The sequence below is a fragment of the Branchiostoma floridae genome, chromosome 2 (genome assembly GCF_000003815.2).
Source record: "Branchiostoma floridae strain S238N-H82 chromosome 2, Bfl_VNyyK, whole genome shotgun sequence".
Classification (NCBI taxonomy): Eukaryota; Metazoa; Chordata; class Leptocardii; order Amphioxiformes; family Branchiostomatidae; genus Branchiostoma; species Branchiostoma floridae.
Window position 1 is genome coordinate 24,121,979 of NC_049980.1, and position 24,522 is coordinate 24,146,500.

Consider the following 24,522-nt stretch of genomic DNA (forward strand, 5'->3'; position numbering starts at 1 on the left):
CTCCTCACAACCAAACTTCCTCACACTCCTGCTGTGCCACCAATTACCAAAAGGGCAAAGCCATGAAATCTGGAAATTTTGATTGAGTCCCTGTGAAAACCTGTTCCTTTTGAGTGTTGACCTCTTGCTGTCGTGGTGGCAGAGCAGCCCTATCTGGTGTGGGGGAGCCACACAGTACAGAGGGGCTGTGAGAGTGTGCCCAATTGATGAACCCTGCAGGTTGTAGGTAATTTGTCATAGATCCTGGAGTGAATGATTCCTGCTGTCAGACCTGAATACACTGCCAACTCTGCAGCAGAAGGAATCTCCCCAGAAAAGAACTGCACATCAAAACAGGACTATTCAAGAAAGGAAATGGCACTTGAGTGTGGACAATGACCATTAAGTCGACATAATGGTGCTGATTTATCAATGCCATTACTGAATGAGCATTAATGCAAACATAAATAAAAGTTACTCTTCTCCATCATCCAACTGAGGGACTATTGCCAAGTAACTAAACAATCTGTAAACCCTTAATTAACAACTTTTCTTTCACCTTAAGCGTATATATGAGGACTTCACATGTTTTACAAGGTGCATAAATCATGCAAAGGAGTAGTTAATAGTAGTATCTCAGATTGACTGTCATAATTATAACAGCCATTACCAGCAACAGAACAAATGAAATGTGAAGACAATAATAGTGTTGAACTTCACCTTATGTGAAATTAATCAATCAGTTCATGTATTTATGTATTTAAAAAGGAGGAGACCACAAATGAACCACCCCTGATACCCAAGCACCCCTAATTTTCCACCTGATTATGATTTGTCAGTCTGCCTGGCCTGGGAACACAAGTAGTCTTGATCTGCCTTATTTGCATAAAGTCAAGACAGGAAGTGACTTAAAGAACCTGATAGGGGGCCCTCAGGGCCCAATGTTTGGTTGCCAAGGCTCCTGTTCACACACAGGCTATTAGTGGGGGAGTGCCAACAGCATACCTGTCAGTCCTGTAGGTTCTACACTGAGGTGTAAAGTAGGGCAAAATTCTCTCTCAGATAGCTAAGATCTAATGGCAAATCTTCCTTAGGCAACATCAAGTCATTTCATCGGTTCTTAGAAACTTAAAGGTAGAAATCACGAAAGTAGACAAGATGAAAGTCTTGTGTTCCTACTTCTAATGGAAAATCTTCCTTAAGTAATATCAATTAAGTTATCCTTAGTTATCCTTAGACATTTTAAGGACCAGATGACAGTCTTGTAAGTTGTAGGCCATACCAATGACATCCAAGTGGGACAAGATGCTCCCTATCAACTGCCTTCCTTCTGGCAGATCTTACTTTGGCAATACAATGTTATAATCAATTTCCTTGGGTCTTGACATCTTAAGCTAAACATCTTATAGGTCTTATAGGTCATAACAAGTATGACATCCAAGGAACTTGCTCTCTCGGATATCTAAGACCAACAGCCTTCCCTCTGGCAAATTTTACTTCGGCAATATTTCTGTGTTTTTTTATTATTTTTTACATTTCAAGGTAAAAATTACAGTCAAGAAGGTCCTACTTTAAGGTGGGAAGAGTGCCATGCTGTTGCAATACATCTAAGACAAACAGCCTTTCCTCTGGCTATCTAAATACACATATTTGATGTTGTAAGGATGTTATCATTAAGTTGCAATATTACCCAATCAGCAGCCTGGGGGATTCAAACATTGATTGCATTTACATTTTAGAGTGTGGTAATCTTGATTACATGCATTTCTCATTGCTGAATGGGGTACAGTGTGCAATCAATAAAAAAATGTCAAACCCCAGCTACTGAAACATCATTTGAAAACCACAATTTTATGACATAAATGTCCTTCACATTCAGAGAGTTTACCTCAGCATGCGGTTGCACAGCATGTTTGTTTTTGCAGTTTAAGAAACATAAGCTCAAAGATAAGTCCTGATGTATTATCTACCTGCGTGGTTTGTGGCCCAGGATAAGTTCCTATCATTAATTTTGTGACCTGTATCTCAAGGAAGATGCTCAAAGATCAGACATCTTTATCCTATCAAATAGAATCTTAACACCACATTTAGAATGCTTATATCAGTGTTCTAGCCAGCCTGAAATTTCTTTCCGTCCCCTGGATTTTGAATAGAATTCCTGTTGAAGGCGAAACAATCCTAGGGAGGGAGATCCAAGGAGAAAATTTTGAAATCTAGACCCTCTGAATGCTATTTCCTCTATCTTGAGGGACAAATTTTGCTGGTAGACTCAGCTTGGTTCAATTAATATCTTTATATGCAGATTTTTGTCCATCAGAGAGGATGGAATGGGCGAAATTTTTGTCCGTCCCCGAGAGCAAAATTCCGTCAAAGGACGGAAGAATGGGTGCTGGCTAGAACCCTGCAAAAGATGAATCTCTAGCAATAAGTGTTTGATCACTTCTATGCCCTCCTCTATGGCTTAATTCTTCCTCACTTGCCTAAATGTATATACACATACATATACACACAATGTTGATGAAACTTCTTTGTTGTATGATTTATTGTATGTTTTACCACAATGGACAAACCTTACTCTGTGTAACACAAACTCCGCTATCTGAGGCTGCAACTGGCCCTTCCCATTAGGGTGGGTGGGGTGTGGTGGACGTTGGGCGGGCTGCAATAAGCACCATTTCATCAGGCTGAACATACCTGATCAGTATAAATGTATGAGCTTGAACCTAGGCATATGTAACACCACTTAAGCAGGTTTAAGCCACACTTAAATGAGATGGATATCTCTTCCTTCTTCACAAGGGCATTCACCTATCAGGCCTTTCACCTCATTCAAGGAAACAGTTTCTCAAGGACTGTAAGACTTAAATCAAGACAGAGCACCTTGGCCAGAACTTAGAGGACCTTCATTATGGAGAATTAACACTCTTAAGGACACAATCTATCAAATTACATACCTGAGAGATAGGATTTCCTACAGAAGACACAGCAAAATCCCCATCCTTCCTGTTTGATGCTATCAGCAGGTCCACCTCCTTGAGAAGCTTCTGGCCTGGGGTAACGTGGCCACACCAGCTGAATGCACTTGTAAAGATTCTTAACTACAAAGCACACAGAACTTTTGTGAAACTTGACAGATGAACAAAATGTACAGATATATTGATGAGTTATCTGATAAACAAATGACTTTCATTAAAACTGCAACAGCAATAGCTATTCATGATTGCCCTGTTAATTAGTGTGCTTAACCCCACCCACTTAATTCTGGTTGCTTTCATTCAATGCAAATTGCTGTCACAGCCCATTTTTCTATGCTCCAAGCTAAGGGTTGTTTAAAGGTTAGACATCCAGGTAATAAGATGTGCCAAAAAGCAGTTACTCAAGCAAAATCATATCCAGTTGCTTGAGTAACTGCTTTTTGGCATATCCTCTTTGATGTGTTTGTCAGCTTTTGTTTTTGTCCGCCAGCTGAGCACCATTTTACATGATATTGTGCAATTTGGCTCTTGACCTTTCAGATAAAAGTTAAGAGTGCAAATTGAACGACCCATCACTACTACATAAAAAAATGTTCCAACAGTGTTGCATGTTTACCTGTTGTTCTGTGTCAGGATGCCTGAGTGACCAGGTGTACAGGAAAGGTGTGCAGCAGACTGTGTCGGTATTTTGTGTTCTTCTTTCCCCTCCCTTAAACCTGTTTTGTGTACAAACATGACAGGCTTAATACCAAATTTCCTAAGCTATCCAATGGTGACATAGATACACATGTTTGGACAACAATTCCCTAGTTAGCGGCTATGTTACCCACATACAGTAATTGTCTTTCCCTGCGGCAAATTCCTTGCTTCCAGAAACCTCAAAGGGACTTCATCACAAAGTTGCTTACATCTCAAAGCAGTAGAAATATAGAGAAAGAAAAGTTTACAACATCTCTAGAGAAGGGCAGGAATGTCGCACATGTTGGTATTATACTTCATGGGAAAGTGAGCATTCAGCACATGCCTGTCTATGTGGGCTGGAGGATTACTGTGGCAAAACATACAAAATCCCAAGACATTCCATCTTCTGAACAGCTTGTCTTAGCCTTATCTAGCAAAGCCATCCAAATCCATGATGACACCTACTATAATGCTACAGTATCATCGAGTCTACCAAAGGCAAATCAATCTCTATAGCAATAAATACCTTGTATCAACTTTCAACAAGTATGTATCAAACCACATTAGAGCAAAACTTCTATGCTGAAGATTGCATTGCACATTGTGACAATATCATGTAAGGCAAGATTTTGCTGACACTACCGGTAACACTTAGGTATAACCAAGGAGCTTCCTTGGTATAACTGGTATTCTTCGTTTTTTGGCTGCAGAGACCATTCTTTCCTCTGGCCACCTTCACTTGCTTCTTTTTCTGGAGAAGACCCAACATAATCATCATTCAGTTCCTTGAGACACAAAGTATATAAGGATGTAAGGATCATTAAATCTCTCAGAGCACTACAAAATACAATCACCATGAACCACTTAGACTGTGTTGCAGTACTTTCCACAAGTGTCGGCTTTACATCCGAGATGGTTTGAGGAGTTAATAGCACCAGTAAAAGTGGCCAGCGCAATGGCAAGTACAAACAGTCATTAACATGTCCCTGCAAAGTTAGCCCTATTCTTCCGTGGCGTGGCTCATTGCCATGGCAACGGCACGGCAAATTTGAATGACCATTACCTTAGGACTGATAACACCGTTATTTGAAATGCAAACAGAGCCAGATGTTACACGAGGCGTACCCGTTCAGCCAAGATGTTGTTTATGAATGGTTGCCGTGGAAACACGATCACAGCTGGTCACATTGCCCCTGACTGGTTAATAGATTAGTTTGCGATGTCAACAAAGTGGCAGGTGCTCCTGACAAGGGCAAGGTGATCGGAGACGTGCGACAAGCGGCGCGGGCTATCTCCCCGGCACGCGGTCAATATTGACGTGTGTACACAGGACGCCGAGGCGGCAGGTGCGGCACGGGCAGACTGGACGAACAAAGACTGCCCCGCACCAAACTGTGACCCATTTGTCATAGCACGACTCAGGAACGACACAGCAAAGGGACAGATCAGGAGTATCCCCTGGACTTCTGCCAGCAATACTAGTTCTAGGCCAGCATGTAGTGTAACCACTCCAGGCAGCAGCAAGCGACATGGTTACTATGGAAGAATCGCAGTATCACCAGACACCTCTCATGATCTTGGCAACTGTTTGATCCATCTTTAAGGTTGGATGCGGATGCCACCTTGACACTTTGACAATAAATTGATAGGCCTATAAGATTCGCCAGAAAAAAGGCCCTTGGTTCTTTTACCTCAAATCATCACAAACCATTAGCCACAAACAAGACATGAAAGAGTAACAGTACTTACTTAGTCAGATTTGATCAATGCAATCAATGAAAGATTGTAGCTAAATTTAGCAAGTGCTGTATATGATAATCACACTATATGTGCTGTATAGTGCCTGCAACTGAGGAGAGATAAAAATTTGACAGATGGCTCAATCAATTTCACACAAATCCAATTTCAGTCGCTCAACAGTCCATCAGCAATCGATATCTAGTGGAAAGGGAGCTTGTAGTATTGTGTAATGATTTATGCAAACCTTAAAGTGTAACATTTACAGGTCAATGATGCCATATTTGCCCGTCTGACAGTTGTTTGTTGTGTTAACAAACAGCCAGGTGAGCAGCCCACGTGGCAGGTGAGATAACAGGTAGCGTGGGGGGTGTGGCTCTCCGCTGATGACCTTTAAGATCCCATAATTTGAATAGCGTGCTTAAGACAAATAGGACTAGACCATATGTATTACTATTCATAAACACTTCGAATGTTAAGCATGCACAACAATCCTCAAGTGCATACCGGTGAGTATAAATAAGTGATAAATAACCTGGACAGGTGGTCTTACACAGATTCTATCACAATGTCCTCTTGATGTGTCGCATAGGCTCACATTTGACAGTACAACTATGGATAAGAGCTGTAGTAAATGTTCGACAGTACAATTACGGACAAGATCTTACTACAGGATTTTACCACTGGATAATTTCAACCACATTGTATGTACATTGTATTAATGATAAAGTTGAGTTCTGTAATAAACTCATTAATACAGGTCATGGCTATGAAAGGAGTTTCACCAAAACAAACCAGTCATATACAAGACGCTGAAGTACTCTGTATACCACAACAGAAGTGTCTCACGTGCCAAAATTGATATATTGCCCAGCAGGTGTAACTTTATCGGGTACAAATGTTGCCGACATCATACTTTGTCAAAACAAGTTAGGAAGAGTTGACTCAAGCACAGTAATGGCATTTTCTTGTTTACACTGTACACAAAAGGGCAGGTGTAGCGGGGCTGTGGCACGTGCTGCAATAATGCATACCTGGGGACGGTAAAACATCTTAAGACTCACCATATAGCCACACAGACACAGAACTCGGGGTGTTTACCATACAAATACAGCTGCAGGTGTGGGATAAGGCAGCCACGTGCTGCAGATGGATACCTGATTAGTAATAACTTAGTGGACACACGGCGTGTATGTACTTACAGTTCTACAGACAGGACGACAGGTTTTCAGTTAGATCAACAACAAGTTCATAATTTCTCTCAAGATTGCTGATATCATGGAAGAAAACAGGAAGGGAGGAGGCAACAATAATACAAAGTATGACCATGATTTATTACAAGTCGGACAAAAAATGACAAAAGCCTGGTCAACTATTGAACTTGGAGATACTACTAATGTCCTAACCATACAGTTTCACATTCCACAGGTGACACAGCAAAGGAAACGTACGCTGCCGATTGGCTTGTTGGAGCCTGCTCGTTGGGTACGTCTCACGAATGCCCCCTGCCAACTTGAACTTCACCTGTTGGAATGTGTTATCACTGTAAAACTTCGTATGAGAAGAAGCAATAGCATTCAGCACAGGCAGGCCATTAATATACCCAGTAATCCTATTGTATTGGCACTTAAGGACAAGTAGCAGGTTTCTTCTTTCTGTTGAGGCCACTGCCTTCAACATAGCAAAGATTTTGTAGCCTACAGGCTTATCTCGGACATTCATGTACAATGACTACCAAGAGATGTGCCTTCAGGGACTTTCAAATAATGTGTGGTCCTATGTTACATTATTACTATATATGGCAAATACACCAGCCCAAAGACACTTTTAAAATCATCATGATTTTTCTACATTAAACCAGTGACCACAGTACAAGGCAATACATGCAGACCTAATTTGCACATTTATCCCCAGATGCCTACCACTGTACCAGATTTAATACGAAATGTGTGTGATATTTGCAAGATCAAATGTCTGTGCGCAAACTTCTGTTAGTTGTAGCACAGCTGGTTGGTTCCCAGCAGGTCAGGAGGTCAGCGCAAACGGTAACAGAGACGATAATTATGATGGATGACACCACACCCGCCACAATCACCGCACTTGGGACTTTCTCTGGGCACTTTGCCGCAGTTTCTGCATTGTTATTAATGAACTGCGTGCTAAATTCATGTTAATCCCAACATGCAGTCCGCTTAAATAGTAACTATATTCATGCTAATAGGAAAATGCTGCAGAGTGGCATATCTATCACAGCATTCTACAAGCTCCATGTGAATATTTGAGTTGTTGGATGGTGTGACATTTATGACCACATGACTGATGGAGCAGGTGTAGGGGACTGAAAAGTTGAGCTCCAGATAAAACCTAGTCTGATTAAAGCACAATACGTGTTCTACAAGAGAATTATTTACCAGCAAAGCTAATGGGGTTACTTTAAATGCATAGATCAGGTAAAACTCCATAAAAATGTTTTCAGAAAAGAATCATGTGGTATTTGATTTTTAAAGAATATCTGTCATTGTCCTGACTATCTATCAGACTATGTATGATAACATATTAAAAAATCACACTTTTATTATTGATAAAGTGATAGCCTAACATCAGCTCTTATGGCAATTCACTGATACTGATAACACTTTGGGTTACCAGGGGCAGGCTTTCGTTTTAAAATTTAATGACTTTCAGATATGCATTTAATTTCAAATGTCCAAGCAATCAAATAAGGGAGAAAATCATCCAACTTTGTTTATGAGGATGACTTTTCTTCATCATTGCACCAGTGACAACACTGAACCTAAACTAAAGTTTGCTTCCAACTAGTCCTATCTGTGAATTTCCACTTCCTATATGTTGAAAATGCTGGTCCATATGTGTGCGTTTGGCCTTGGGATTTGACCAAGCCCCTGCAGGTGTAACTAAACACCAAACGGACCGAATTTACAATTCCCAACCTGCGGTATCACCATTGCAAATTCTCGAACCCAGGTTGTGAGACCGTAGGGGAGCCCGCGGCCCCATTGTGGTGCTAATGTATCAGCTAATAGTGGGTAGGTACCCTGGGGTGCGGAGATTTCGTGGTCTATCTAATTGCAAGATAACAGTTGCAAAGAGCGTGCTCCGCCAATCCATCAAGTTCAATGTGGCTGCATGTCATTAAAGCGGTCACTTTCTTTTCCTTGAAGTTGAATGTCCCCTACTCCTTCTGTCAAGGCTGACCAAGCCTCCCACAGGGCCTTTGTTCCAACCCTGATGCCAACAAATTTCTAACTTCTGTCTTGACCACACTTTGGGAAAAATAGATGCACTGTAAATGGAATCTGCTCATTCAATGTTTAGAAAAGCCCTGTTTTGCATAGTGCATATATCTTTTATGACACAAAGTGCTATTCTGATGCCATATAATTAATAAGTGCAAAATGGCATTTCGATTCCAATGTGTGTAGTCAAACTCACTTATTCAATGCATATTCCTGGCACAAGTCTCAAACCAATTGCCAAACTTCTTACCCTTACTTTTACACAAGCATGGTAAAAGCAACCTAAGTCCTCTGTGCCTGTATATGTCTAATAAAATGATATCTACAGCTACATCATTCATCAATACACCATAAATGTCATGATTTTCTCTTTTCTGCCTGTAAAAAATGACTTTAACTTGACCGTTTGAGAGATTATGATAGCTGACACCTTCAGTTGCAGGTTTACAGCCAAATAAAAACATGGTGTATGAAATACCAACCATCCTGAAAGAAAATACCACAGGGATGTGATCATACAGTGGAAAATATCACCTGCAGAGATTGATGACTACTTTTATTTCCGAACCTTCTGACGATTTTTATGGAGAAAGGACTCTATCCGCAGAGACAGGAGATGATATTTTATCTTTAACGACTTTGGAAGGGCACCTTTAACTCACTTCCAGAATATGTAAGATTCGATAACAGTGACCCAAGATGGCAATTAACCGAGAAAGGTGAACTAAAATGGAGCCAAATGAGATTAGTTATCAGAGGAACATGATAGCCTAAAGTAATGGAAATCCCCAAGAGATGTATGAAGGAGCTACAAGCACTCCAAACAGACAGACTTGATGTAATGTCTGGAGTCTCAGGCCAGGAGAATCTAATACACTGTACTTCTACAAAGCTGTCAGAATACTACTCCAGTACCTTGGTGATTTTTTAAAAACCTAACATTTAAAAGATGGACGAGACTCAAGTTATTGCAAAGGAACTTTCCAAAATAATGACAATCTGGACTCTCCAGGAAGAGATGGTGGGTTGTACAGGTTATAAAGAATGTATTCTCTAATTGTCTTCTATCACAAGATAACTAGATTGTAAGCTACAAAAGAGGTATAATATAATATGAATGAGGAAGACTTTCTGACAATTTTAAACCACAAGAATTTAGTGAAGGGAACTACCAGTGGCAGGAGTTACTCTTAAGTGCTGACTTGCCATCCAGTTTTACCACTTCTCCTGGAGCACACCTAAGTGATGCGACCACTTGATATATTTGAGCCATGATCAAAGGAGAACCGTTACTTAAGATGTGTTCAAAGTGGACACCTTTGACCTACATATGCTAAAAAGTCCATCACAGAAGGATTAGTGAAGACGCCAACCCATCTATTCAGCAGCAGATAAGGTAAACCCCTGCAGCTTCAATTACTCAGTACCATCCAGGAGGCTGTTACCATGGCGAACCTCGCTACAGAGGCAGTCTAAAGTGTAATGTTCTGAAGATGACCTCTGATATGCTGCGAGTGGTAAGTAGACTTAGTGATGGACCCAGAAGGATGGTATGAGAGGGCAGGTGTGGGAAATGGGAAAAAGCTGCTCCAAGGGCATGATCCCCATGAAGAAATGCATTTCTTGTAGAAGATAGCTTTCCCAACTGTAAAAACAAAACAGCTCGACGAAGTAATATATACTGCTAACAGATGAAAAAAAGGTGATTATAGAGATAGATGATATGCTTAAAGCAGGTATAGGCATTCCTATTCAATGTTTCATGTGTTATTTCCATTCCATCTCCTAATCTATGTCTATAAATTAATGAGTGGACAGGTACATACAGATGTACATGCATGTTATCACAGGGGATTGCTGAGTATGTCCTTGTGAATTAGCCATTAGCTCATCTCTGGTTTGAACTGCAGGTTTCATTACACCTGGGCACAGGTATCTAACACTTGGCATGGCTGCAGGTGTGGAAACATCTGCAACCAAGTGTGGAGACACCTGCAGCTAATTGTGGTAGCACCTGTAGCCAAGTGTGGTGAACAGGCATCCAGGCCAGGTGTGGAAACACCTGCAGCCAGGCCATGTGTTAGATACCCATGCCAGGTGTAGAGACACCTGCAGTCAAGTGTGGAGACACCTGCAGTCAAGTGTGGAGACACCTGCAGCCAGGTGTGGAGACACCTGCAGCCAGGTGTGGAGACACCTGCAGCCAGGTGTGGAGACACCTGCAGCCAGGTGTGGAGACACCTGCAGCCAGGTGTGGAGACACCTGCAGCCAGGAGTGGAAACACCTGCAGCCAGGCCAGGTGTTAGATACCCGTGCCAGGTGTAGAGACACCTGCAGTCAAGTGTGGAGACACCTGCAGCCAGGTGTGGAGACACCTACAGTCAAGTGTGGAGACACCTGCAGCCAGGTGTGGAAACACCTGCAGCCAGGTGTGGAAACACCTGCAGCCAGGCCAGGTGTTAGATACCCGTGCCAGGTGTAGAGACACCTGCAGTCAAGTGTGGAGACACCTGCAGCCAGGTGTGGAGACACCTGCAGTCAAGTGTGGAGACACCTGCAGCCAGGTGTGGAGACACCTGCAGTCAAGTGTGGAGACACCTGCAGCCAGGTGTGGAGACACCTGCAGTCAAGTGTGGAGACACCTGCAGCCAGGTGTGGAGATACCTGCAGCCAAGTGTGGAGACACCTGCAGCCAAGTGTGGAGACACCTGCAGGCGAATACCTTCAGCTGCTTTAAATATATCATCTCCACACCTGGTTGCAGTCGTCTACATACCTGGCAACTCGTATACCTCCATGCTGCATGTTTTCTAACCTGTCATGGTGTTAATTCTTTACATCATAAATGTGCTACAAATGGTGACTTGGGTATACCAGCAAACTATATCTGAAATCCAATATTGTCTTCACAGAGAAAATGAATCTCTAAAAAGCAATTTAGTTTGGTTTGGTTTATTAAGATCTCCATTAGTGATAATTCACAGGCTTCAAATCATCTTCTAGTGCTACAGTGACATTTACTTGCTAATTCCTGCTTCAGTGCCTTGTATGGGAAGTTGAATCTAATATGCATTAAAGCTGTTAAGAAGTGACTTTGAATTCTACAGATTTTCACAGGTCTAGAGGGCTTAGTTGTAGTAGATAAAGGGAATTACTGTTAAAGTGTTCTTTAGGCAAAACCGGCACAGTTTACATTGTAAGGAGAGACCTTGTATCGTGGGTTGGCATTATACAGAAGGAATGGAAAAGTCAGAGACAACTTCAATGTCACAACAATTGCCAACAAAGTTGTACATGATTTATAAAATCCCCTTTTCAGTGAGATGGACTTTCAGAAGAATTTAATTACTTAAATGAATGGCCGCAATAATCAGTCCTTTGCGCTGCAATGTTATCAGCGCCGTCTGGCAAGATAGTCAACATGGCAGGTACCCGTGATCTCTTCTGCAACTCTGGCACCCCTCCCATCTTCAGACACTGTCCACATAATTACTTATGCCCCTGATAGCAGCCAGTAACCATGGCAACCAACTTGTGGGTCAGCCCAAAGGTCGCCCCTGAGCTCATAATCATGGAAGTGGCTCAAGAGCATGAAATATTCCATGTAACCAGCAGACCTTGGTCCGCCAGCTTTGCAAAGGTTATGGGAATTGTTTGGCCTGACCTACTTATTCTTCCAACTGGAATATGGAGGACGAAATCAAACAGAATTATGCTGATGCATATTCTCCCACCTGCTGTGTGCTAGATAGATGCAGCCTATTTTGCAGAGGAGTACAAGTATAATGTGTCTGGTAGATTTATTGACATCATAAACTGACATTTATTTATCACGTCAATAAACCATGCATCAATCCCTTCCTCCTTATTCGCAACAGTCTCCTTTACGCAGCATGTGAATGGTCTGATGAAACATTGCTTGGACTCTCAAGGCTAGCTGACCTGGAAAAATAAGTGATTTTGACAAGTGAACAGATCAAATAGGCCAAACTATAGGAGAAGCAACATGACAAGAACTTGTGCAGGCACATGTTGCCCTAATATGGTCGTGACCTACTTCTGCCCAGCAAGTAAAATGTGTGGTTACCGTGGCAACCATGAGTAACCACCATAATCCTGTCATTGAGTTGGAGCTGGGAGCATGAAGAGCCCTGTGGGGAATCTATTAGTGCCCCTCCAGACATCAAAGGCACATCTTTCTTACAGGCAGTTCCTCCAAGGGTCTGGGTGTGTCATTTGCTTTCACTCATTCTCAAGGAGAGGCAATCATTTTGTACAAAGATGCTCCTGCAATGCATTCAAATGTAAATTGGAAAAGATGGACTGAATGGCACTTCCACAGGCCCTGCCAGGTTCAGATGGTATGAATATATTGATTTTACCTACGGCTACATGTACTTCATATAATGTATTTTCTGAAAACATATTAGCTTGTGAATAACATGTGCTGGTGCTGTTTGATTTAAATTAATGCTTTGATCAATATCTATAATTTCATTTCAAATGAATGAACAATATTATATCAATATGTTTATGTATATGTATATGTATGTATATAATATATGTATTTAGTACATAGAGAAGGTCAGGAAAGATGACTTGGTGAAGACTAAAATCTCAAAAATAAAATCGTGAGTGGACAAGTTATCATTCTAAGGTTGTCATAGAAATGAAATGTGATCACTTAATCAAATAATGGCATGTATGCGTTTTAGTTAGATTTTGCAGTGTGCTTTTCTTGGGGCAAGGTAATAATTCATTGTATTATAACTTTCTGATTGGTGAAAAATTGTTTTTTAATGTTAACATAATGAACAAATTAGATTGAAATAAGTTTGTTACCCAAACTATTACAAATACAGTACATAGAAAAAGGATTGAAGATTTCTACAATAAGTCATGATGCGCACTTCTCCAGGTGTCAAGCACATTCTTTAAGAAGCATGAGGACAGTTCCAAGCAACCAGGAGGACGTCAGCCATAATGTAAAATCTTACACACCTGTCTCCATCAGTAATGACATGCTTGATAAGAAGATGCATTAAATCAGCAATCCTCACATACTCCCAGAATGACAACTTTGTCCTCAAAAGTCACACCACGCCACGCCAAACAGGTGCGGGTGTAACACATACCAAGGCCAGCCAGCGCTAGCAACAGCACTGCTAAAAATAGCATATGATGTCACAGTCATGTGATGAATGGATGGAGGAGGGGAGAACAGATAGCAGGTACCGTCCATTACTGACAGGAGCAGGAGCAATCTATGCTGACCTCTGACCTCCCAGGGAAGGAAGATGGGTGGCATGTTATTACTTTGATATCTCTGTAAGTCTGAGGAGTTGGAACATCTCTGAGAGGAGATAAGGAGGGAGGATCTGGCTGTCTCTGAGGAGGGATGGTGCTATCACCACACTCCCAGCTTCATAAAAGGCCTGTAATGTTACAGCTGGGTGCTCATATGTTGCATGGGGCAGATAGGAAAGTCACAGAATTAATATTTGCTCCTTTCCGCCAGCTGATAAGAGGAGAGGAGGTGAGGCTGGGTCCTGATGACAAAGCGGCGCCATCTCCCAGAATCTCTTTCATAATATATCACACAGCACAGCTCAACAGTGATGGAATATCCCATGGAAGCATGTGCTGAGCATGAACATCACTCTAAGTTGTGAAGTCCTTATTGCAACTACAGTTTCAATCAATACAGAAAGTTGTTCCTGAATGAAGGACAACAGGTAAGTAATAAAATCCCCATCCCAAAGAGATAGAAATTCAATATTCTAATATGATCTTCCTTGAAGGGTAAGGCTTAACACCCAAGTGACCTGTCCAAAGGCATGTCATCGATCATGAGGCATGTTCATGCATCTCCGTATGAAGCCACCTATCCATAAAGCATCCTTACACTCCCTGGGAGAGATGCAAAGTGGAAATCCTGGGGGGAAAAGGTACACAGGGCAAGACCACAGGAGGGACAAACAACATGGACAACATTCATTTTTTTTGTTGGTACCACTGAGACATGCATACACATATACCCTCCCTTGGGAAGTGCACATCTTTCAATGTCTTCAGGAGCCAAAATTGCACTCTGGACCAAGAGATAAGTAATAAAATTTTATTTCCTGGGATCAACTTCAATGGTGAAAAAAATGCTGTAATGCAAACATCCAAAGGCCTGATCCTGATAACCTCCATAAAACCAAGGTCGTGTCCATAGTGAAAGTGCAGTCTGGCAGAAATTTCCCCAGGGAGTTTCTCTTTTACTTCCCATGAAAGAAGGAAATCGAGGTAAGATAGACATGTTAGCAAGGACATTGCCTTGGGCAGTCAACTCACTTTGGATAACGACAGTCACTTAGTCACCATTTCATTAATGTTATCTACAAATATCGACAAACTTTGTAAGCATCTTACCCAAGCAATTTCGAAAACAAAGTAAAGATGGTTTAAGATTCGCACCATTGATTCCGACTTTGACACTCTCCACATTTCCTCCTGCGAAAAAAAGTATCACGGTCAGTCTATTGAGACTCATTGTCTTTGGAGATTAGTTGGAAGATGGCCAGTAAGACTCATCCAAGCCTTAGAAATAGATCACCACAGAGGCAGCCCCTTTAATCTTAGAGTCATCTTAGTCTGAGCTTTCCCAAGGACACTGGGGATGAAGAGCATGAGAAGCCCTCTTAGGTGTGCTCCTCCTAAAAGCATGTTACATGCATGTCAAGTATGGCATGCTAGTGCTTTAATGCATCTGGTAGAAGGAGACAAGGGGATTCCAGGCTCCATAAAAGTCTGCAGGTTATTAAGAGCTGAGTGATGGATATACTTCAGCTCTACCCTTTGGGAAGATAGAGAGGAAATGTGGGTCTTAGGGAATGTGGCCAAGATGAACAGCTGTAATCTTGGTCTGAACTAGAAAAGAGCCATGTTCATCAATTTGTGGCTAGATCAATGACAGGGAGTGGAACATTACATTTGAATGTCTCCCAGGGGATACAGTGGGGCTAGGAGGCTCAGGGTTATTTACAAGGATTAGGGGCAAAGACACCACCGACAGACAAGCTGGCACCAAGATACCATCAACACCCAAGGAAAGCACTGCCCTCCTTTGTACATTATCATGAACTGCTAGGAAATGCAAGTTAGATTAATTTCAATGTAGCAATAAGTTGTAATTATGTCAGGTGTAGACAGACAGGTGCCACTGTTATCAGAAAGTAATACTAAGAAGAACTGAATAAGTGCTCCAATGATGCATTAACGTGTAATGGCGTATGCAGATATTGCTGGGGTTTAGCCTGGATCATGCCTGCAGCGGAATCAATGCACACTGCTTATCTGAACATGGCCGGTGGCAGTTGGATTTAACCTACTTCTAACTACAGATAACCTTGCAGGACGATGATTTATACCTGATAGTGTAGGGCACAGACTGGTGTGGGAACACTTTATCTCTTCCTCTTCTCTTCCTGCTGACCAATCAATGATTGGAAAGATTTATATACTGTGTACTATATCTATATACAACTTACCATAACTGTATCATACTGCTATGCTATACGGTATACGGACCAAACAAGAGTGAATTAATGGTTTGAATGGTTACTTCAGACTTAGGATTTCAGAAAAGTTCAGAATTGGATGATATTTTATCCATCTATAAATGGACCTATTGATTTAATACCACTAATAGCAAATTGGTCACTACTTACTTTCTCACATTGGAAACTACAGTGTTTTCACTTCAGACCGCTGACATGTCTTCTTCTCTTCCTTCAGTTTTCTGGTCAACAATCTGTGAACAGAACGATTAGGTTAAAAAGTGAATTTTCAAAACTACTACGATATCTTTTATTTCTACACATTAAGAAACAATGAAGTGTCAATGAACAGAGCTAAAAGGTTGAACATGAAGGGTTACTGTACATGTAACCATATACTTGATATTCATAAATTGGTAGCAAACTGAGGAAGCAGTGGTGAGAAGGTTAAGTCCCTGCCCTAGAGCAGACCGGATTTGGCAGCGGGCAGACAAACCGTTACCCACAAAGGTCACTTACAATCCACTTTGTGAAAGTAGCCTTTCTCTGATGAACAGAAAAAGGGTAAGGGTTAGCCTTGGAGGGTTAGTGTTTGCATGGGGACTTTGCTGTACCCAGATGTAGGGCTACGCTGTAATGATGAGGGATCAGGAGATCAGCCTAGCAATAATCACAGCCAACCTTTTGATTTGTATTCCCTTCATCGTGATACTCTTATCTTCCAGATTCATGAGCACTTGCTTTGATACCACTAATCCTTCACTTTTCATTCCCCATTCAACACTTTTATCAGGCTATCTTGATGCTGGAACAAACACTCCATGCAATGCTTTGATAATAAAGCACACATCTGCACCGTTTCCCATGCAGACTTTCAACCACTGTTTGGGAATAAGCAATGTGATTTAGATGAGTATCATTTCAACATACTGAGCACACAAATTGCCTGATGTTATCAGCATCATATATCAGAAGGAATGATTTCAAATCCCACACTGGTGCGGGCCAAAAGATGAATATTCGAAGTGACATTTAAGGTACAAATCATCAACATTTAAAAGTGCTGAAAAACGATATGAAAGCCTAGATACCAGGTACATGTAAGCTGCGATCAGTAGAGTTTAGGCTTTTTAAACCTACTCACACCCATGTTCACAATGAAAAAACTTTGTTACACATATTGAAATCAAACAACTATCCTTTGGAACATTTGCTAACAGCCCAACAAGAACACCACCCAGTATGTGATACATGAAAACTATAATGAACAGTCCCCCACAACATATACAAGTGTTCCATCTAATAAAACTGGCAGAAATGAAGCCTGCGCTGTAATAGGCTGATTGGAACCGCCTCCATCCTCCTCATCAGCAGCACTGACATATCCCGTGATGGGGTCAAGGCTGATGGATGGTCCATGGGGACTGGTAAAACCAGGCCAAATGCATCACACTAAAGAACTGCCTCATGTTTGCAACATATCACTGACATCAAATCTTGTTGTTTACAACTTGAGGTTGAGTCAGGCTTCGATCTGATGTTAAATTATTTGTCACAAATGTACCCATGAACTAAGCTGCAAAAGAATTCAGTTTGCAATCCTTTGACTATTTCATACATATGTGCAATAGATACGAAGGACCACCATACACTTTAAATTTATACAGTAAGATCTCAGGCTGTGACAAATTATCAAATAAATCTATGTATAAAGTTGATAACAAATATATGAACCTGCTGGAATAAACTTCCCATTTTGCACATTGTGTATTTATTTTAATATTGTCACAATATCAATATAAATACACGTATTCTGATTCAAGTGTGGTAAATTATACAAATGGTGCTATATATCCTGATAAATACAAATAGGCATACGCAATATATGCTATTAAAATGATATATTATCTTGTTACAACACATGGCATTGTAACAGATACCCAAACCAGAAGCCTTTCCATTCTGATTCCATCAGGGCATGAGTTGCCTTTAACTTAGACATCTGTCACTTTTACATGTAATTTGAAATACAGTAGAGGCATACATACAGTAAGCTTGTAATCTTGAACTGATAGCTGCATTCAATTTGAATGGGGTATTCAATTTGGTGAGGATTACACTATCTTTGAAAATCTTGAAGACTATAGGAAAGTTACCCAAGACTCCTTATTACATTTACTATCAGATGTTCACAAAGTAAGGACTGTAATTAATATATTCTGAAGCCTGCCTATTTCAATGATCTCACAGTTCCCAAGAGAGCACAGATGTGCGACTGCAGTATGGGGGAAGCACTTTCACAGCACAGCTTATGTAGCCACCAGGCCAATGTCTAGTGAACTGCAGGAATAGTAATCAAATCGGACGTTTAAACAATAGTTTACCTAGGCTGGCTTTACTGTGCTATAATGTAACATCAATCAGCAGTATATGAGACATTCCTCAAATAAGGAGAGGAAGGGTCAAATGAGAGATGTATAGAAAAGTACCTAGCTTAGTTTTTAGTGTCATGCATATATGGATTCTGAAACACCTTTAGGTCTGCATGCAAAGACTTTCATCTTATATTTCATATTTCATTTTCCAAAAATACTTAATGACATCAATTTTTCATTTGGTCTCTAGTTAACAGTGCATGAAAATGATCATCAGTAAATGACAATGATGCCCTTGTCGTTGTGCGTACAGTACTTCAAAATCAAATATGTGGCATGCTAGCAAATGGTTGGAAAAATCCTCTATATTTCTGTACTTGCAAACTGGGAAGCTTTTGCACAGTGTTCCATACAAGTCATATTAATGGACATTAGGTGAATTCAGACTGGTTATTAATCACTCGAAATGTTGAATTGCTAAACATATACATTAATGTCTACATCAATTTATTATTCCCAATACAGCCCTCTAAAAGTTGTCCTTATTTAGACATGTTTTTCAAATAGCTATAGTATGATAGATTTATGAATATGACATCACCACTAATCTCTACTTTCATTAAAGTTTCAAAGGGAACACAGGTTGGATGATTATGTGGTGTTGGTTTTTGAAAATTTGCCCCAAACTCAGATTGATTAATAAAGTTTTTATGACTCTTGATTGAAAAAAGAGCTATACAAAGTCATGTGTCCCCAACACAGACTGATGATAAGCACTTATCTTTATAAACTTGCAACTAAGGATCAAGAACCATAGACTGACGCAGAAGTGACGAGCTATTCTAACTAAGCTGGCTATTTTCTACTGTGGTCAGGGACAGTCATCCATTAAGAGGGGCCTCCTGAAGTCATAAAGCCCAGAATAGAACATGACTTCGCTAATCGACTATTCAAACTCATGACTTACAAAATGATGTTAAACAGTGACATCAGGACATGATATCCATCGCACCTCGGGGAAAACTCAGCACACGCAAAAATGCAATAAAAGATATAACTGTGCCTTTATTACACCTGTGCTGAAATTGGGGGACAGCGAATGTCCCCCCATGGGCAGTGATGGTACCCTACAGTCACACACCATTTCGTGCCCTTCAGTGACATATCATTAACCGCATCCTCCATTATGGACAGGACGCATTTAATACGACATTTGTTATTCCAATAATGGGAGGAAAAACAGATAATTTTACTTCAGGTAATTGAGTAAGCAATCATTGACCATGCCTTGCAAACCGCTATTCAATTAGGACCAATTTCAAGTCACCATTTCTTTTGCAAAAGTCTGGTAAATTTTCTCTACACACTTCTCACAATATGACCATCAAAATTACATCCCCCTAAAATGAGACACAGAATTGTATATAATCCCTTCAAACTTAAGTACCAAAAATTTCATATGCATAGCTTACAAATCTAATCTGTGTGATTTTGAAACTAGATACTTCCAAAGTAATTTCAAGCAGGGATCATGATGTTGTCAATGGGCTACAAGGGTTCAGATATAAAGTAAAAAAAGTAATTCATCATTAAAATAGTAATTTTTCTTTTTCAATTTAATTTAAGGATTGATTCATGAGTGTTGTCAATGATGTTCGTCACCTAAACAGAAGCCTCTGGTACCATAAGTGGTATATTAGAAATTCTGACCTAATGTCTGTGACACCCTAACTCTTCATATTTCTCCACAGCTCAATTGGTGTCCCCATTACAATTTGCATAGTTATTGTGTAGTGAAAAAGGAAATTGCAGGCTGATGATAGAGCTTGATTTATATCTACAGCTTTGTGTTTTGTTCATATGACTTACATGTTATAGTAAATGATTTTTGAAACATTGACATTGAGCAAAATTCATGTGCACATGGATACATACACTGTTAGTAAATATGACATATTTTATGGCGACGAGAAATGAAATCTGTTCACCAAGCTTACAAAAAGGAAAAAGGTTGAACAACACTTTATATTCCACAGGGGAAATCTTGACAGGAGCAAATATTTATGAAATCATTGAAGCAAAAAGACTGTTGGGAATCATATTTAGCACTGCAGGCATATTGCCAAAACTACAACAGCTAGACCAGCTAGGCTTTATCAAAGTCTACCTGAAGTCCAAGATGTGCACATGATGAAATACTGCACTACCATAAGGCTTTGACTGTGGTGGGATTGATGTAGTTCGCAGAGCTTATTAATTTGTACCCCTGCGTATTTGTGGTTTTACAGTAGCCCAATAATTCTGATCTCATGCTGGAGGCATGCAGGACTACTGATCTACAGGGCTTGTTACAGCCCCTGAGCCTCTGTGTGCATAACAAATACAACATGACAGTTCAGGGTGCTATCAACATTTGCTGAAAGCTTTGAGATGAGGGACACTCTAATCAATATTAATGCCGTAATAGGATTATACTAGATGTGTGTACTTTTGGAAGATAACAGGCGTTGTAGCAACAAAGATCTACCTTTGAATATTGTATATATTTGATGCGAAATACATATCTTCATATTTGAAACACTCATTTGAGATAAGTTCGACCTAGTGATTTGAGCATTACAGAATGTTGTACTGTCATGTTACTGGTCAAGAGTAATGTAGACGCTGAAAGATGATTTCCACCAAGAGACCGAACATGTTTCGTATTGTCAAAAATATCTTTTTGTTGAGCATTAAAGTTGTAATTAGTTTCTAATCCTTAGTCGTTAGGATTTGTACTAGAAATTGATATTAAAGTCAAAAATAAAAGATTGTCGTTAAATGATAAAAAACGTGACAACACCTTAAAAAACAGACATTTGGAAGGTCCCAGAGCTTTTGAAACCAGCCCTAATGCATGATGATGACCATGATGGTGCGGAAATTATGACTTTTGAAGACGGAAACTGACAGAGATGGATGGGAGAAAAACTGGACAAAAACATGACATCATTTGTATGGAATTTTATGATGGGAATTCCACTGTACAGCCATTCGGAAAAATATGATGAATACCAATTACTTCAATAATTGATTGCTTGGGGAGAATATGTCAGACAGAGATGTATGGGTGGAAAACATGATCTCACTTCCAAGGAATGTGCTGGAATAGGATTCTGACCATGCCCATGGGGGGATGGGAATTGTAGCTGAATACATTAAAGGGTGTGGCACTAAACCTGAAATTGGACCTGGTAATTTCTGCAATATATCTTTTCCCTACAAAACCAACATATTTGTCATTCCATTTGCAAATTTGAATATGATTGTTGATTTATCGGTGCTACAAATTAACAAAATATATCTATGAGAAGACCTATTTCGTCATATGATTATGAGTGACGTACTATTCAGGTTTAATTTTGCACCGCTTTCATTCTTAGATATCCATGCAAATATCAAGCTACTTGATCATTGCACCAAAACGTTATACATTTTCTCGCACTTCAAGTACAGGGTGCATCAAGCAGCGCTGCATATGAATATCAACTAGAAAGTATGAATAAAAGATGCATGCCTGCATTTTAGACTGCCGTCCTGCACTTTCCACATAATGCATTATCATTAGAGCACCGAGGAAATAAGTCCCTAAAATGCAGCATTTATGGGTGTTGACGCGAGCACATTGTATTTATAGTTGTGATTATCTTGCTCTGTATTTGTGTGGCCGACTGGAACAGGTAGATAGTGAAATACATATGTATGCAGGCCCAAACTATAATTTGTGCCCATAAAGTGACATGAATTACTAAGGACAGAGTACTTTCACCAATTATGCTATGATTGGACAGCTGACTTTTATATGTAGGGAGACTTTGTATGCTTTGAAGTTAAAGCTGGGCAGGCTGTTAATAAAATGAATGATAATTTGGAAAATATCATTCGCTATATTTATCAAGTGCTATGACCATCAGATGACAGACCAATATATATATATATGGTAAAGAATTATTTGGAAGACTACTAGACTTGGAGGTGAAGCATAATTTAGATGATTATTTGTTGGTTGTACATGATGTGTCAGCACTTAAGTTATGGACTATGATGACTCAAGTACAAGATTGATATATGTTCCTCACTTTAGATCTATACAAAACAAGATAACAGTAGAGAGGTATTCACGTATCATATTGGGAGCTTACCATTTGGACTTATCTTTGCCGCTTTGGACAACCAAAGGCCTTTGGATAATCCTCTTTCACAGAAATGTAAGTCCTTTTCCTAATCATGATCAATCTGATTTTTTCTGTGCTCTTTCAGCTACAGTGAAAGGAAAGATGTGGGTCAATATAATTATCAAAGGGACAAAAAGACTTGCCGGGAGGAAATGCAGTGTTTTATCTTGTTGATTTCTGCAGGACTGTGAGTGCATGTTTATTGGAGCAAGGAAATCAATAACGTGATGGACCGTGCCCACATCATCAGCCAACTGTCTGCCTCCGCAATAAACCCTGTCTGCAGGCTGTCCTAATGCAGTAGGCTGGATCCTGACATCACAACAGGGATGCCCTAGATTCAGCTTCAGCAGTTTGTCAGTAATGTGAAAGTGACACTGACCAACTGACCCACCCAATGATAACATTGATGTTTAAGATATAGTTGCCTTTAATGTTGTATTATCATCACAAAAATATTCAACTGGTGATATCTAAAATAAAGTTGCCTTTAACATTGTATTATCACAAAAATAGGCAACTGGGTCTTCTGATAAATTTTTCATGAGACTATATGAATAATGGTGGTCATGTGCAAAGGCACTGCCACTGCCACACCCAATACTCAAGGCACCTGGTAGCGTGTGGTTTTTGACATGTTTGTTGGGTATGTGGGTATGGTTTAATATTTACATTTTGGTAATGGAATGATTAAGACCTTTTACAGAACAGCCAAGAAAGCATGTCATTTAGGGAATGAGGGCACTTCAAGACAAGGTTGTTAGACTTCACTATGTCATAGACAGGGCAAAAACAGTGTTTTTTCTTTCACTTGGAGACCTCTGGGTCACCAGAATCTTTAAAGACTTGTATCTACAATGTTGCAAAACAGCCTACATGGAAGAGTGAAAATAAAAAAAAACTGTCAGCAGAAATCTTCTTTGTACTACATCCCAGAGTTCGCTCCATTCCATGACGGTCTCCAGAATTTCCTTGGAAAAGGCCTCAACATTTATATTCATAGACTTTGCAAGAAGCGACCATGTCTCATCAACAGCATTTCAAAAGACATGAAAAATTGCTAAGATCATTTAGATGAAGTAACTCAATCTTCAAGAGTGACTTCTTTGACCTCTTAGCTATACCCTTCGCTTGTATCAAAGCAGTGGTCAAACAGACACTGGTTGGTATTACATGAGATCTTTCACTTCCAAGGCATTGGGGATCCCATTTCAATGATGAGCTAATGCAAATTGATGATCAAACCTGGTATCTCCCATCTAAAACTGACAATCAAAACATTATCTGCTACTTTTCAGCCTTGGAGCATTCTCCTTGGCATTCATTTGGGTCAGCATCCAATTTTACGACTAAGTGAAAATTACCTCAGTACTCTTAATGGCACGCTGGGAGCCATGTCAAACCAAAGTCGGACTAAAGCTAACTGACAGTTTTTAACAAATCACCTGCACATCCCAAGGTTGCTGTCTAGATTCCTTATTGGTGTATCTGTCTTGGTTTAATGTTACCCTTGAAAAAACGTTGATTAATGTTGATAATAACCAGTACAGAGAGGTGTGAGCTGGGAGCCATGTCCACCAAAGTCTGACTAAAGCTAACTTTGTAACTGACAGTTTTTAAGAAATCACCTGGTCATCTCCAGGTTGCTGTCTAGATTCCTTATTGGCGTATCTGTCTTAGTTTAAGTTACCCTTGAAAAAAAGTTGATTAATGTTGATAATAACCAGTATGGAGAGGTGTTGTTTCCCCTCAGGTAGCA

The 24,522-nt window shown here is 40.2% G+C and overlaps 1 long non-coding RNA gene across 2 annotated transcripts in view; it reads right to left on the reverse strand.

Annotated features, from left to right (window-relative positions):
- Positions 1-2,933: 2,933 nt before the first annotated feature.
- LOC118405739 overlaps positions 2,934-24,522 on the reverse strand; it is a 47,704-nt gene continuing 26,115 nt past the window's right edge. Inside the window, exons 4-6 of one of the 2 annotated variants that reach the window (XR_004829934.1) lie at positions 16,346-16,428; positions 3,571-3,670; positions 2,934-3,028 (exon numbers count right to left, since the gene is read on the reverse strand). This is a non-coding gene — a long non-coding RNA (uncharacterized LOC118405739). Of the gene's footprint in view, positions 3,029-3,570; positions 3,671-11,598; positions 12,573-16,345; positions 16,429-24,522 lie in introns of those variants that run through there. The other variant, XR_004829935.1, reaches the window with a different exon arrangement.